The sequence below is a fragment of the Equus przewalskii genome, chromosome 18 (assembly GCF_037783145.1).
Source record: "Equus przewalskii isolate Varuska chromosome 18, EquPr2, whole genome shotgun sequence".
In the NCBI taxonomy this organism is placed as follows: Eukaryota; Metazoa; Chordata; class Mammalia; order Perissodactyla; family Equidae; genus Equus; species Equus przewalskii.
In genome coordinates this window covers 6749469-6765409 of record NC_091848.1, presented here as the reverse complement: position 1 = coordinate 6765409, position 15941 = coordinate 6749469, and the positions used below count along the sequence as shown (strand labels likewise).

At 34.4% G+C, this 15941-nt stretch overlaps 2 long non-coding RNA genes across 3 annotated transcripts in view; one reads left to right on the top strand and one right to left on the bottom strand.

Annotated features, from left to right (window-relative positions):
- LOC139077090 (uncharacterized) overlaps window positions 1–3930 on the top strand; it is a 67488-nt gene extending 63558 nt beyond the window's left edge. For both annotated transcript variants that reach the window (XR_011529305.1, XR_011529306.1), the window contains one exon: window positions 2825–3930. This is a non-coding gene — a long non-coding RNA (uncharacterized lncRNA). The remainder of the gene's footprint in view (window positions 1–2824) is intronic.
- Window positions 1–15941, bottom strand: part of LOC139077091 (uncharacterized) — a 29850-nt gene extending 13909 nt beyond the window's left edge. The window contains exons 1-2 of the long non-coding RNA XR_011529307.1: window positions 15826–15941; window positions 14786–14878 (exon numbers count right to left, since the gene is read on the bottom strand). This is a non-coding gene — a long non-coding RNA (uncharacterized lncRNA). The remainder of the gene's footprint in view (window positions 1–14785; window positions 14879–15825) is intronic.

Sequence of the window (15941 nt, the reverse complement as noted above, 5' to 3'; positions counted from 1 at the left end):
TTGAACAAACTGTTGTCTATTAGATCCATTAAGAAAAATAAAATATTTTATTTTATCTCCACTTATTCCTTCTCTAGTGCTCTTCCTTTTTTTACATAAATTCAAGTTTCTGACCTATCTAACTTTCCTTTTCTTTGAAGAACTTTTAACATTTCTTGCAAGGCAGGTCTATCGGCAACGAATTCCTTCAATTTTGTTCAAGAAAATATTTATCCATTACTTTTCAAGGAAATCTTCAGACAATAAGAGAATTCTAAATTGGTGATTTTTTTCTCATAACACTTAAAATATTTCACTCTTCTTGCTTGCACAGTTTGTAAGAAGTTGGATGTAATTCTTATGTTTGCTCCTCTATAGGTAACATGGTTTTTTTTTCTCCTTTGGCTTCTTTCAAGATTCTTCTTTATCTTTAATGTAGATTTTTTTCTTTAATTTTCTTTATTTGCAGTTTGAATATGATATGTTAAAGTGCAGTTTCTTTGACGTTTATCCTGCCTGATATTCTCTGAGCTTTGTGGATCTCTGGTTTGGTGTCTGTCATTAATTTGGGGGAAATTCTCAGTCATTATTACTTCAAATATTACGTCTGTTCCTTTCTTTCTTCTTCTGTTGTCACATTACACGTATATTACACTTTTTGTGGTTTCCCCACAGTTTTTGGATATTCTCTTGTTTTTTTCAGTCTTGTTTTCTATTTGCTTTTCAGTTGTGGAAGTTTCTGTTTTAATACCCTCAAGCTCAGAGATCCTTCCTTTGACTATGTCCAGTCTACTAATGAATCCATCGAAAGCGTTCCTCATTTATAGTATAGTGTTTTTCTCTTTTATCTCTAGCATTTCTTTTCGATTCTTTCTTAGAATTTCCATTTCTCTCCTTGCATTATCCATGCGTTCTTGCATGTTATCTACTTTTTCCATTAGAGCCAGTAACATATTAATCATAGTTGTTTTAAGTTCATGATCTGATAATTCCAATATCTCTGCCATATCTAGCTCTAGTCCTGATGCTTGCTATGTCTCTTCAAACTGTGCGTTTTTCCTTTTATTATGCCTTACAATTTTTCCTTGAAATACACGCACGATATACAGATTGAAAGGAAGAGCAGTGAATAGGGCTTAGTAGTGTAGTGGTAAGGTGCAGGGCCAGGGGAAGAGGTCTGTAGACCTACGGTTAGGTCTCAGTCCAGTGACCTGGACTGTGAACTTCACTAGTGTTACTCAGTTCTTTTTTTTCTTTTCCTCACCCCTTTAGAAGGAACATGATGGCTTGAGGGGGCTGGAGTTGGGTATTTCCCATGCCCCAGGTTGGTTAGGCTCTGATAAAGCCTCAGCATTTTAGGCTGTGATAAAATAGTTTCTCTTGAGCATAGGCCTCGTTAAGAAAACAGAATGCTGCAGCATATTTCAAGTTGGTTACTTTTCTCCTCTCCCTGTTAAAAGCCAGAGGAGGTTTTTCTCCATCTTCACTGCAAACCTGGTAGAGGTTCTGGAGGTAAAACTCTCAAAAGTGTGAAGCCTGCCTTCTGACTGGGTCCCAAGCAGTTTTTAATTCTCAGACTTGACTACTCTGAGCCTCCAGCAATTCATCAATTACAGCTCAGGTTTTCTTACTCTGATCCTGGTTTCTGTGGTGGTTTTTGTATGGGGTTCTCAGCTCCACTTTTTGTATCTGCCTGCTTATCTCTCCAATTTGGGGAGCAGTGCTTTGCTCTGTGACCTAATTTTCTAACAGATCTAAGAAAAGAGTAGTTGATTTTTTGGTTTGTCAAGCTCTATACTTGATGTTAGGACACAGTGATGACTTCTAAGCTCCTTAAATACCTGCCAGAAACTGGAAATATATTTTGAATTATTGTAAAGAGCTCTGAGCAGCCCAAGAGAAACATGGCTGCTGCAACATTTTTAAAGTTCTAGAGTGGTTAGGAGTTGGCCCTAGATATAATGTGCCATAGCACCAGCAAAGTCCATCTTGTTGTCTACAGCTGATGTTTGGAATGTACACTGGGCTGAATGTAAAGCTAAAAAGAGGCATTTTAACTGCAGTTCAGTGGCTTCAACAAACTGAAAGATAGCGCAATTGAAACTGACCTGATGATGTTACTTATGGCTCCAAATAATCCACTGTGTTCCAAATTTATTAGATGCTCAAATTGATTTGTAACATATCAAAAACAAAAACAAAACATTGCAGCTTAAGATCTATGAACACAACTCCAAGTGTAAGTGAATAAATAGTGAGTGGAATCAATTAAAAGCCATCCTGAAATCTATCTGGGGTAGACATCCTCTAAAATAGATCCCGATGATGCTGACATCCTGCTAGCCTCGCCCTTTTGTGATCTCTTCTCCTTGAGAGTGGTAAAACTTACGTGAAAAAGAAGGAAAAAACATTATTTTACCTAAATAGCAGTAGACAGACAATGTGTAAATGGCAGATACAGCTTTTCGCATGAGCTCTCTGAAAAGTTGATGCCAATCATCTACTTTACTGCTAAAATGCAGCTCAGATTTTCAGGGGTGGCTTCCTGTGATTCTAGTCTTTCATGATTTTCTGAAAGGTCAGTTTCTCTGTGACACATACTAATGGTGGTGTAAACATTTGATTTTCTTTACTAAATAATTTCCCACTAAAATAAGTAAATGATTTATATGTATGTAGCGAAACAGTAACTGATGAATACTCTTTTGGTGTGACGTAGAACAGGAGAGGCCCACAGAAATGCTAACCTGATGAGTGTGAAAGATCTTATTATCTTGCACTTATTACACACAGTGGGCAGAAAACTCTAAAAGCCACTTTCTCTCTTTCCCTTCTTGCACTCCAGGATTCAATAAATCTGATGTAGCTGAAAGACTAACAACATGACGAGAAGAGGTTGAGTGTGAGCAATTTGGAGAAAAAGATTTTTAAAAGGCCAAAGAGAAGGGAAGAAGACAGATGCTGTCCGGGGGACCCATTGAACATGAGTGAGCAGCCGTTTAGATACCACTGGGATGGAGAATCGAGTCCTTCTGATCATCAGAAGAAACTGAGGGAAGAGAACATTGTTGAGTAATGAAGAAGAGAGATTTCAAACTGTTCAAGTTTCCTCTTCTAGAATAGGCCAGAAAAAGAAATTGAAGCTTCAGGAAAACGTTTTTTAAATTCTTCTCTCAACCAACCTGCCCTAGATAGATAGGTCACTTTCTTCCTAAACAGAGCACTAGTTCCAGACTTGGAGATTATAACCCCATAGTATAGTTTAACCTACTAGAGTTCCGTATTGAAATTTAAGGGATGTAGACTTGTTTTACTTCATTTACTTCTCGTTGAAACATGATGATTTTCAGTCCTCTTATTTACAGAGATAATATCATTCTGTAATTGACAATAAAACTGAAAAAATGCATGTAACTTTGTTTGTGAACTTTAAAGTATCTGATGTATATTTTGTTACACTATGAACTCTTAAAAGGCAAAACTCTTCTGGTGTCAGAAGCATTTTCCATGTATACAAAATAAGTACTTGTTAAAGATGTGTTAAATGAGTAAATAAATGCTCTGAAAACAATTCTCTTATGGAAATGCCCAAGAAGGCTGATCTACATGCTCTGAGTACCTCCAGGTTTTGGGTTGAAAACATGTTTCTTCTAACACTGTAGACACATTGGTCTCTTCATGATTGATATAAATTTTTCAAGTTAAAAATCATATTTCAGTACTCCTAGTGCCTTGATGATCATTAAAAGAACATCACAGAAATATATGATATGATAGGTGCCATATTTCAAATTGTATGGGTTGAGATGAATTTTTAGAATCAGAAAGTATAGTTTTCTGATGGATATTGTGTTTGTTAATCTAGAGCAATTTGCCCATGTATCTATATAACTATGTCTAATTCTGCATATAAATGTACTCAAAGATTTGAATAAATTTGAAATATACTTATTCTGAAGAATACATTTACTCTTAGGTTCAAATACGTTTTATGCCAGGGAAGGAATTGTTCTGTACTATATATTCAATCACTTCATGAATTTTTACAGATAAAAGCAGCACAACCTTTAAAGAAAACAAAGCTGCAGACTTAATTTTTCACAGAGTTAAGGCATGAAAATAAACCTAAGGAAGATAATGCAGATAATTATAATAACACATGAGCATGGAAAACAAATATCTAATGCCAGCTAATTTAAATTGAAATATAAATGTCAGTCAATGATACATGGACACAATCCTAAATGTTTTATGCTTTTCAACAAAGATAAAAATACCTCATCTCATACCCCCACACATTTAAGAGCCGTTCTGAAACTGCATCAGTCTGAAGCCCAGGAAAAGGAGTGATTTTACAGTAAATAACACTTAGTGGCTCTTTTTGGGCTCCCCAAATAAATCTTGAAATAAAGTAGTGTTCTCTTCTAACTTTGTACTTCTTTTAAAATGTTACTTTGTCTGCTCTAGGAACTTAGCCTTTACATATGTATTTTGGAATCAACTTGCCAATAGCTCCAAAAAAAGAAAGATTGCTTAATATTGACTGGGATTGTATTGAATCTATAGATCAATTAGGAGAGAATTGTCTAATTCCTGCCTCAGTCCTAAAATCAGCCATTTCTCCAAGGAGCCCTGGTTCCTGTTACTGGAGATAAGTATTAGAAACCAAGATGTGGGTGCCAGGCGTGCTATTGCTACTACAATGTCATGACTTCCAGGTTCTCTCTACTGCTAATATCTGCTCTAGGGGACTTTGATGAATGGCTGAAAGTGTCAAGAAATAACAGAGCAATGGTTAGAAAATATCAAAATTTCAATTTTAAGGAGACAAAGAAAGGAGATATTCATTTGAATATGAGATTGTTAAAATATTTTTTAAAATGAAGACAATAATAAATAGATAGTGTAAGATATTGCACTGTATTACAAACTCTTATTATTGTTTCCCTGCAACATAACTGTCCTACACAAGATTTGGAAAAGTTAGATTCAAAGTTATGTTTGTTGGATAAATGGTCAAATTAGTGAATACATGCAATTGATTGGATTGCACGTTTCACCTTAAAATATAGTAGTAAAGGTAAAATCATAGGATTTATTAAAATTTCAATAAAATTGAATTCTATTCAATTTTACTAAAATGGGAGTTTCTGTAATCAACATGATTAAATGTTACTAATATTGTTCAACACAGTAGAAAATACTACAAATATTATACAGTAGAAATATAACTAAAAATAGTATCAATTATTAATCTGATATTAGAAAACATAAACCATTATAATTTATCAATAATTGCTACCATTTACAATTGCATGCCATATTCCTTGCTAGATAGGGTGTCTTATGAACTTGACATAACCTACTATAAAGTCACGTAATAAAACCCTGAATTCTTATGCAATTAGAGCAGAGAAGAGATCTGACACTATATTATGCCCTAGGATAGAAATGTGGGGACCATAAAAAATACAAAGAGAAAATTCAGTTTTAATGTGAATGGATATATATTTAACCCCAATTGCTTCATAAAGACATACATTTCAAAAGAGGAACTGTGCTGGAATCTCTAACAACAGGAGGCCTTCTGCAGAGAGAATGTGGAGGGAACTCTTCCTCCACTGTTACCCTTGTGTGGTTCATGTTCAGAAGTTATATCTCTTCTTGGCATTATCTTTGCAAAAATAATGTTTGTGAGTGTGGTATACCTTCTGAGGAAAACTGTGACGGCAGTAGTAATATTAGGATATTGGGATTTTTTTTCCTCCATAATGGAAATGCTTAGATATATAGCAATACCCAAGAGATGGAGATGGGGGTCACTGATCTGAGAAGCTGAGTAACCTGTACTAAGTATCGTAAGTAAGGATGTAATTCACCCGGAATTTGGATAGAGGCCTCAGACATCAAAGCTCATAGACTTTCCACACAACTGCATCTCTTGTTCAAAGTTACGGCTTTTGTGTAAAAAAAAAAAAATTGCCAGAGAGAGGAAAGTTGATTTGTTCCAAATCACATCAAAATGCATTCAGGTACCTCAGCTGTCACTAATGATGAGATCTATGAAGTCACTTGTAATTATAGATTGTAATTTTCTTTCCTCTCATTACTGCTCGCCACCATCTGGTGAAGGTATAAAGAGAAATCCTCACAAATGTTTGGGTGTTTTTGTAAGAGCACAGAATTTTTTCAAGTTTACCTTTCACCAATTTTGATTTATACTGGATTTTAAAACATATTGAGTCTTATTCTCCACTCTCCTAGCGGGAGGGAGTAGCTGCCATAAATCCTAGATACTGCTGCTTACACAAAAGAAAAGATTGTCCTGGATTGCCTGACATATATAATACCAGCTCGGGGGCAGGAAAAATGTGACAGGAGAAGAATTCTCTATAGTCTTCCAGGTGCAGAAAGGTATAGAGCAGGCTTTTCATTATCAAGGAGAAATTAAGCTAATTCACTTGTAGTGTTAAAATTGTACAGTGGAGAAACTTTCTCTCCAAGACCTAGTCAAAAATGAGACAAATGGAATATATTTCTTAACAATAAAATCTAAGTCCCATCAATTATAACTATTTGAAAATAATTACCCTAACAATCATGTCTTACACTACGGTGAGGGATATCAGTTTTTCTCACCCATATCAAAAAAAAAAATAAGCAATCTGCCTTTTCCAAAGCATGCCAAAAAATTGAATTTGAAAATGAAAACTATGATTGAAATTAAAAAATACACTAAAACTAATAAATATGACTAAGATCATGTTTGAGATAGCAATATGATTTTTGGGTAAACACAGAATACAGAGCTTTGTCACAAATGACTGTGGAGTTTTCTAGGCAAATCTGATTATCTTTATTCCCTGAGAGGTAGCAGTAATCATATGCACATCAACATAATTCTGAGTTCTGAATAATTGGTAAGATTATGTAGTCATGATGAATCATTTTATTTTAGATAGAATAATATGTTGATTATCTTATATAAGAATGCACACTTAGATTGTTTCAGACATACTGAGAGATCCTGGAAAATACCCTTGGATATTCAGTGGTTTATACTTGTAGAACTTATCTTTTAAAATGAGATACTGGAAGGCAGACAATGAGAAAAATCAAAACTCAGACATGTATTAGGCTCTGCTCTGTCCTCATTTAAATGCTGACAAAATAATCAGTATTGAGTAAAGGAAAAAATGAAAGACTTCACTCACTCATTCTTTAATGCTTTCTATTCTCCTTTAGTTTTACTTATGAATTGTAACTTTATCAGGTTTTTAGGCTAATTCTCCGATAACTGATTTAACTGAAAATCCTCTCAGGCAAAAGATACATGATTAGAGAGCAAATTTGCACTGTAACTGGAATAAGTTGATTTCTAAGTGAATTTTTACAGACTATCTTGTGAAACCTAGGATACTCAGCATGCCTTTATTATTTTTATAACCAATATGAATTATCATTATAAAAATGTTAATAAAACAAGTCAGAGAATATACTACTTTAAAAGAAATTCTAATGGTTCTGTACTTGACTGCTCATGTCCACTTTCATGTGATTTATGAGAGGACTTGATGGTAGCAATTGAAAGTGAAATGTAATGGCAATAAAGATGCCACAAAAGATTGAATAACCTTGGGGTTTTACATTTCCAACACAAATAAATACTCCACGCAATCATATAGAATATCAAAGTGGCAGTAACATAGTTCTTTTTCTTCGTGTTTACAGTTACTGTGCTATCACTGTTTTTTTTTCAAATCTACTGCTTAAATGTAGGAACCTGTAGTCCTACAGGATTGGAGACAGGAACTGCACAAGGATCCAACCAGTTACAAACCTGCTCCTGAAACACATCCATGTGGCTGAGTGTGTGGTTGTGTTAGGGGCTAACTATAGCTGAGACTTCTCCAAATTCACTTCTAAATAGAATAATATTTATCAAAAGAAAAGTAACAAAAATGCAGTAATTTGAAGTTTACATGTGTGTGAATAAACCTCACCTGTAACCATAACAATTGCTGAGAACTTAGACCAGGAAAGAATTTTGCAGGAACTACATTTTACCTCTGATTTTATTTAGAATTGCTGGTACTGAGGTTAATGAAAAACAAACAGGCTCTTCAGTCTTCTTTTATTATAATTTAAAGGCCATTAATAGACAATGCACATGTTTATTGCCGGCATGGCCGGCAGACATCCCTGCCACTTCACCCTTGTTACGCTGCTGCTAAAACGTGAATTGTGCCTTGATAACTGCTTGGTGGAATTCTGTTTCTCTCAGGAATTCTATCTCATTTTATAAAATAGGTATTTATTGACACAACACTTCTAATTAGGGTCCTACTTGTGAGAACATGTGTTGGATGAAATGGCTTCTGTCTTTAGATATCACTTAAATACAAACTTACTAAAAACAGATACAAGGATCTGATTACTCAGTTTTGTCTTCCAATGCAGTCAAGTTCAACCTTTTACATATTGTGCTGCATGCTATGGTTTGTCTCCTTCAGCTTTTGTTTCTTTCCTTTTAGTTTGAGGAGATGGGAATTCAAAGGCTACATATCACAGATTGGCCCACTGTTGATTTTCTAGCTGGTACTAGGTTCTCATATCATTTGCACTTGGGTGAGATGTAAAAGTGAGAAGGAAGGTGGAGAGCATTTTGCTCTCCCTTTTTGTCTTATTCTGATGACAAGTATGGTTGTGCAAATGAGAGTTCTCTGCAGTACACTGCAATATCTATACTCCAATGTCTTTAATGACAAGAAGTAGTTTGGTGTTGATGCTGGCTTCTTGGTTTTCCAATATGGTTTCTCAATCTAGGTAACACATGTGGATGTCCACTGTCTAACTTCCTGGATGATGAGAGGAAGTTGCAGCTGTGGCATTGGCAAGTCTGGGTTCCCACATGATTTCATGGTGACCTAAGAGGTAGATTGTCCTCCAATTCAGTTCTGTATTGCTTTGTAGTTCTTTGTAGTTCTGTATTGTATCAGAGCTTTGGGGAGATTGGGTTAGGAAAAGACTAACCAAACGTTATGGGACATTGTTACAAGAACACTAGCAAAAGCAGTAACAATAATAATAAAACACTAACATGATTTAAAAAATATACTGTATTCCTAACAAAACAGATGTACCATAGCAAGTAGAAGTTTTTATGTTTTATGGAAAATGGTAAAGGTAGTTTGTTGGAAAGTTTGAGAAGGTCAGTGGCATTTAATTGTGGAAATGAGGGCAGAGGGTTGTCAGCATCATCAGAAGATTCAGGTGGAAAAGCCGTTGGAGACTTCTCATGAAATGATGTGATGCACAGACAGATAACTCTCGTTCACATTGTGTTGTGCTTGTTTACAAAGTTCTACCAAGACCGAGCTTGTGTCCACACTGAGCCAAGGGGAAGATTCTGGGGTGAACGATTATAGTGTACACTACTGTACTCTGTGGCTTGCAGAGAGTTCATATATTTTACATTCATTTTCTATTATTTGAAGGTACGAAACTTTAATTTGCTGAGAAAATTTATCTTATACTGATATATATTATTAATCATACCTGAACTAAGTTTTACCTTTTCAGAGCAGACAATGCATATAGTTTCATTCAATTTATTTATTTTCCCCTTTTATTATATTTGAAATATGGATTTTGGGATATATGCATATAAGTGGGGGTATTTTATATATAAATTTCATTTCAAGGTTTATTGTTTATAAAATATTTATTTGTAATAAGCCATCTATTTTTTTAAAAGCAGGTACTGTATCAGATCCGGTATGTTTGAGGATTTTCTCAAATCTTGCGTTATCAAAGACAATACAGTGAGGGATGATTGGCTGCTCTGAATTGTGGTCACATCTCTCTGTGCAGCTCCAACGTTGTGGGAACTTGGAAGGACTCAAGGAAGATTTTCACATACTGGTATCCTTACTTGGTGTATTCTTTCTTTTGTTAATTTTTTGTTTAGTAGTAAGCCAAAGTGAAGATAAATCAAGCTGAGTACCAGTGATCGTTCTCAATCCAGATCAGAATTTGCTTTGAACCCAGATGCCAGCATACTTTGCATATAACTACCCAGACTTTCCAGACCTCTGCCTACATCAGGAGGAAACCTAGTCTCCTGGCTACTATCGTGATCAGCCTCTTATGAGACTGAAAGTAGTGCACCTTACAATAACCAATAAATATCTACTATTTTGCAAGTGATACTCCTGCTAGGTCAAATGCCAAATTCAGATATTTAATGTCTAGAAGTTGACAGTGACTGAGATCCTTCAGGATTACAATTATTCCATTATGTATTTCAGATTCTGATATACAGGGACTGATTTTAAAGCATTTCTCAAATCGGAGAATTTCTTTTTATATTATTTATTACATTATGGAAAGTTTTATCATATAAATTAAAATGAAATATTACATTTTATTGTAAATCACCACTTACATATGAAAAATGATGTCTGCTTATTGCTATGTGTCCACAGATTTATAATTAGAATTACCACAACAATAGGTGAAACCTATTACAAGTAAATTGTAAACTCTGTGTCACTTATTAAATTTCTTCACGTGGTTTGCATCTACCTTAAAGAAATTTATTCTCTGTAAGTTATTTCTTAGATTATCCTAGCCCACAACATTTGCTCTTTCCTCTGAACACCTGGTACTTTCAATTTTAAACAATATATTTTGTCAATTAATATGCACAGTCTTTTGTTACAATTAGGTTGATTTCTCTTCTTCATGAGATTTTATGTTCTGTGAGCTATTCAAGATACATTTCGCACTGTTCATGTGGCTTCATTAATACAATATGAGCATGAAATACTTGGTTAAATAAGTTTTTTGATTGGTTGACACTTATCACTATATTCAAACAAAGACATTTACAATTTAAAGTGTATTTCCTTCAGTAAAAGGATATTTAAACTAAAAAAAAGTGTATATATATCTATATAGATATAGATATAGATATAGATATATATATATATATATGTATCTATATATATAGATGTACTTTCCCCCCACCATATCAGCTTTTTAATTTTATGGATGAGAAATCAGAAATTTGTGGAGCTTAATGACTCTGTCCAATATCACATAGCAAGCTAGTGGCAAAATTATAACTTGGATCCAGGTCTACTGATTTTTAGCCCACTGTACTGTGCAATTTAATAAATAATTTTAGTGAAAAAGAAAATTTCAACAAAAACAGCAACTTGATTATGGCTCCAGGAATCAAATTTTCTTTCCTAGAATGAAAGCTGCTGCTTAATGTCTATGTCTTTCGTCCTATGATAGATGACGCTGAATGCTCGGTGACAAACTTAGCTGAAGAAAAGAGGTAGTAAATAATACAAAGAAAAGTAAAACACAAGAATTGCAATATTTCCCTGTGGAATAATATTCACGGCAAAAAACGCTGACAGCCAAAAAGATAATAGATGTTGTGGAGACATCTGGAATTCCAAATGCAGTGCATCTAGCAAGAAATAAAGGGAAGCAGATGGGCCTTTCGTCTTCTGAATTGTATTCTCAAGAACAGGAAGAACCTGCCCAATGACCAAGGGCACAGTAACCTAATCTAATGGCAAAACACTGTGATAATAAATGTGAAAAATGGAAAAAAGTTCCTATGAGATAAAAATAGAATGTAATCAGACTTTATGATTAAGGAGAAATGAAGAAGAGCAGGAAAAAAATTTGTATTTAATATGCAACAGAATTCTAAAAATATATTTACTCCTTTACATTTGAATAATATCTTTGCTATTGCTTACCAAATTCTTGAGGCTATTTTTTTTTCTTCAGCTATAAACTACAGAAAATCATTTGGAAGAATGTTGGAGTGTTGCTATAGGTACAATTTTACTTTGAATTACTTAATTTTTCAATAAGTAGTGCATATTATTAGAATTCATATTTTGTCTCCTATTTGCTTCTAGTTGCCTTTAAAATAATTGTTGTAAAAACTGGCTCAAGGAAAATAGTAGTTAATGAAAACAGGTATTAAATTAGCATCTGTGAAAAGCAAAGTGAATGACACATGGGTAATGAAGGTTAGACAGACACTGGAATGAATGAGACTAAGGCAAGTTTTTCCATCTAACCTGTTAAGAAGAAATTTGGAAGGAGAATGGATTATAGTTTTGCCTAATAGGTTAAAGAAATAATAACTAATCTGAATTAGAGTTTAACTCCTTTTAGAAGAAAAAGGCCAAAGAAAGCAGGCAGGTTTTCATGACTCTCTCTATAAAAGGTATATAATGAATATATATAAAATATAGATGGTATATAAATATATTAAATAAAACATATACATTAAAAAGGAAAAATTTAGTAGGGCTTTATATGAGTGGACTAAACATCAAATTAACTATGTGTTTTTGAAATAATCATACACATTTATAATTGTAGATCTATACAGACCTCAAACAATTTTGAACTATCACCTTGTTATATAATCAATTAATTTCTTTGTTTAAATTTCTCTTATATAGTATCATGTGGCTTAGTTTGCACTATCAGTAATGCCATAATACCTTTTTGGTTTAAAAAGGAAAAATATTTTCCCTTAGGTGAATCCTAGGCCAAAAACTTCATATCAGTCAGTTTTCAAATAACATTATTTTCCTATTCTGATAAACATAGGCAAACATTTCTTTTGTTGCAAGTTGTAAAATAGTGACACCAGTTCTTTAAGCCAGTGGTCTCCTGTATTCAAACTGACTCACTGGTATGAAAGCCTGAAGTGGTGATGGGGCTTCTGGGTAATCTCTCTGCATTAGTGTCTCAGTTTTCTCTGTGGTCTGGGTAGAACATCCTTATTTTTTCCACAAGCTCAATTAAGCCTGTTGGCAACACTGAATCAAGGTTTCGGTTGTCCCAGTGGTGCCAGGAGATGGAAAAAGGCAACCCATATTTAACCCCGTGCTTGAGGATAGAAACATTTGTAAGTCTAATTTAAAGATTGCCTCTGACAAACAAGAAATAAGAAAATCGAGCTTTTAATTTTATTAATTCATCAAGGAGCCATCTGGAGAAAAATAACAAATACCATAAGTTGTGTAGCCTTGAATACATTCCAGGACTTATTAGCTGCAATTTGATTAGTGCACTCACTCCGTTGTAATGAGACCTTATGCCAAATTCCCTGGCTCTAGAGAACTCTGTCACATCCCAGTATCGATAGAATACTGTAAACTCTTTTGCTAATATTTACAGAGGCTTTGAGGCTTTGCCTTGAATTACTGGCTGATCTTCCTAACCTCCCACTGCGTTGAGATCATGGTGTGCAAGGACTTTTCAGTATCGAAGCTTTTGCAAATTAATTTCAGAATTATCAAATGTAGCTGCGTCTCGTTTTTGTTGTTGCCAAGGCAAACACATTCTTTTTGATGTTTATATGATTTGATTGGATATATGTAATACAGCTCTTTTTTCATTTCTACTATTCCTAAACATTAATGAGTTTTATTTTTAAGTTTGAAGTTGCAGTTGATATTTGGACGTACATAGGAAAACTCACTTATAATAAGAAATGTATGCAAAATTTATTCTCTTAATATTGTTCTTTTAGTAGATGATCAGTCAGGAAAACTGAAATAAAAAGCAACAGTGTCTTCAGTGCCACAGTTATGTTCATTCCCCTCTACATATCTTTAGCATTTGCATTTGAGAAAAAAAAAAACCTACTTGTGATTACCCTGAGATTAAACAGAACTATAAGACTAAAAAAAAAGAGAAAGATGAGCATTGAAAAATATTATCAACAAATTAAATGAAATCAGAAGATATAAACAATTTGATTTATAGACTGCTAGGTTTCGAATATAATGTATCAAGCTTTTATGCATTTATACATCAATTAAACAAATACATACTCCATATGTAATATGTATCAAACTAGTCTAAACTTTTTCCTCTGAAGTCAAGAAAACTTAGAATCATAACAATTATTAAGTGAATAATTGCAGCAAAGTGGTGCAATTTTTAAAATTGTTTTTATTTGACTTAAGCTTAGTTACATTTATTCAATTTTTAATTCAAGGAGACAATTTGCCTTTCTCCAAGTTTAGTTTGATAAGATTATTTCTAATTTCCTCTCCCCCACAAAAAACTCACAATCTTGATATTTCCTATTTTGAATTATCCAGGAGGCTATTGTTTTCCTTGTCCATGTCCTAGTAAGATGGCATTTTGACCAAAGAAATACCTGGATCCAACCTAAGAAATAGTAGAAAGGTTTTACAGTAGAAGTGAGATCGGGGATGCTATCCAAGCCTTTTTGTTTAGATGATGACGTAGCATCATCTGCTGATTCTCTATTATCTTGCAAAACCAGCAAGCACTCTGTCTTTTAATCTCAAGTTTAGCCAAGAAACAGATGCATATTTTTTGCCAGAAAGTGGCGAAATAACATGATAATTTACTCAATCTGGATAATTAATAAACAGCTAAGGAAAAGTGACAGGTTTCCAGTTATGGGCCATCTATCAGGCTAAGACCTACACTGGAGTGTCTAATCAGAGTCTATTGTTTCATGTCACCAGCAGGCCAGTACTTTCTGGTTTTTATTCTTGCTTGTGTTCAATGTACACATATAGGAGAGGGCCCCTTGGGAAGAAAGAAGCTATGACCTTACTTATGGCTGATAGTTTATTTCTAGTTTTAATTAATCCATTTCGTGAAAAGGACTGAAGGAAACCAGAATATGTCACCCTAAAGCATGCCTCTTTGACATAAGAGCTATTTTAAGCTGAAGGCAATTAAGAAGCAGCAAACATTGGAAAGCAGTTCTCACCTCCATCCTTTCTGCAGAAAGGCAGGGTTTAGGTTCTCCTTTACTGGAGACGACTCTAGACTCTTATCAGCCCAGAGATGGCACCAAAGGAATCTGCAAACCAAACGGTACTCCATGACTTTCCTCCTGTATATTTAACTTCACACAGTTTGCCTCCTTTGGAAGCCAAAAACTGCTTTCTTTTGTCTTGTCACTTCTCTATAAATTTATTGTTCTTTGTTGAAAATGCTGTAAGCTTGAACTCTAAGCCGTCTCTTTGAGTTACTCTTTCCCTGAGTCACACTCATGTATATATGAGATATGCATGTTAATAAACTTCTATTTGTTTTTCTCTTGTTAATCTGTCTTTTGTTACGGGGACCCCAGCAGAGAATGTAGAAGGGTGGAAGGAAAAGGATTTATTCCTCTCCTACGGGACACTGTTTCTCCTCTTACAGAAAGGTTTATTTTTTTTTTGAAATCCATGAAATTGGAAAGTTGTTAAGCTAAAATAAAAAATAAGAGCAAAAACAAAAACAAAAACACTTGAGTCTTCTTAATGAAATTTTCTGAGTGATGAAAAATAATATTTTTAACTGGACAAATAAAAATATAAACCTAAGGATGATTTTTAAATTCATGGATCTTTACTTATTCAACCCCATTTCCTCTTTGCCCTTTGAGTGTTTTATTTGTGTGAAAGATCTTTTCCTGCTGTACTTTCTTGTCCTGTTATTATAATCTTACTCCTCCACCCTTCCATCCTCTCCATTGGACACAGAAAACAAGCTGTAATGCAAGAATCAAGGTAGTTGCTCCAATCAACACCCATACCCACTCTTCCCATGGCATTCTGGACAAGGAGATGGGGCAGTTGATGTAAGGAGATTCTAACTAAAATATAAGGACACAGTCCAAAATTACCAAACATTTGAGGCTACTCCACACTATTATAAAGGGAAAAGAAAGTCCAGCAAGGAAAGCTCTTTTACACAAAGAAAATATTCAGATAACTTCTTATCTACTACCTCTGTTACCGAACCTGAAGTGAGTTCGCTCACCCGTTGCACAGCAAGCCAATCGCTGACACTGGGTGTGCTGGAAGAAAGTAGGAATTTTATTTTTGCACAGCACTGAGCAAGGAGAGAGGGCAGCTAACACTGAAATCCCAAACTCC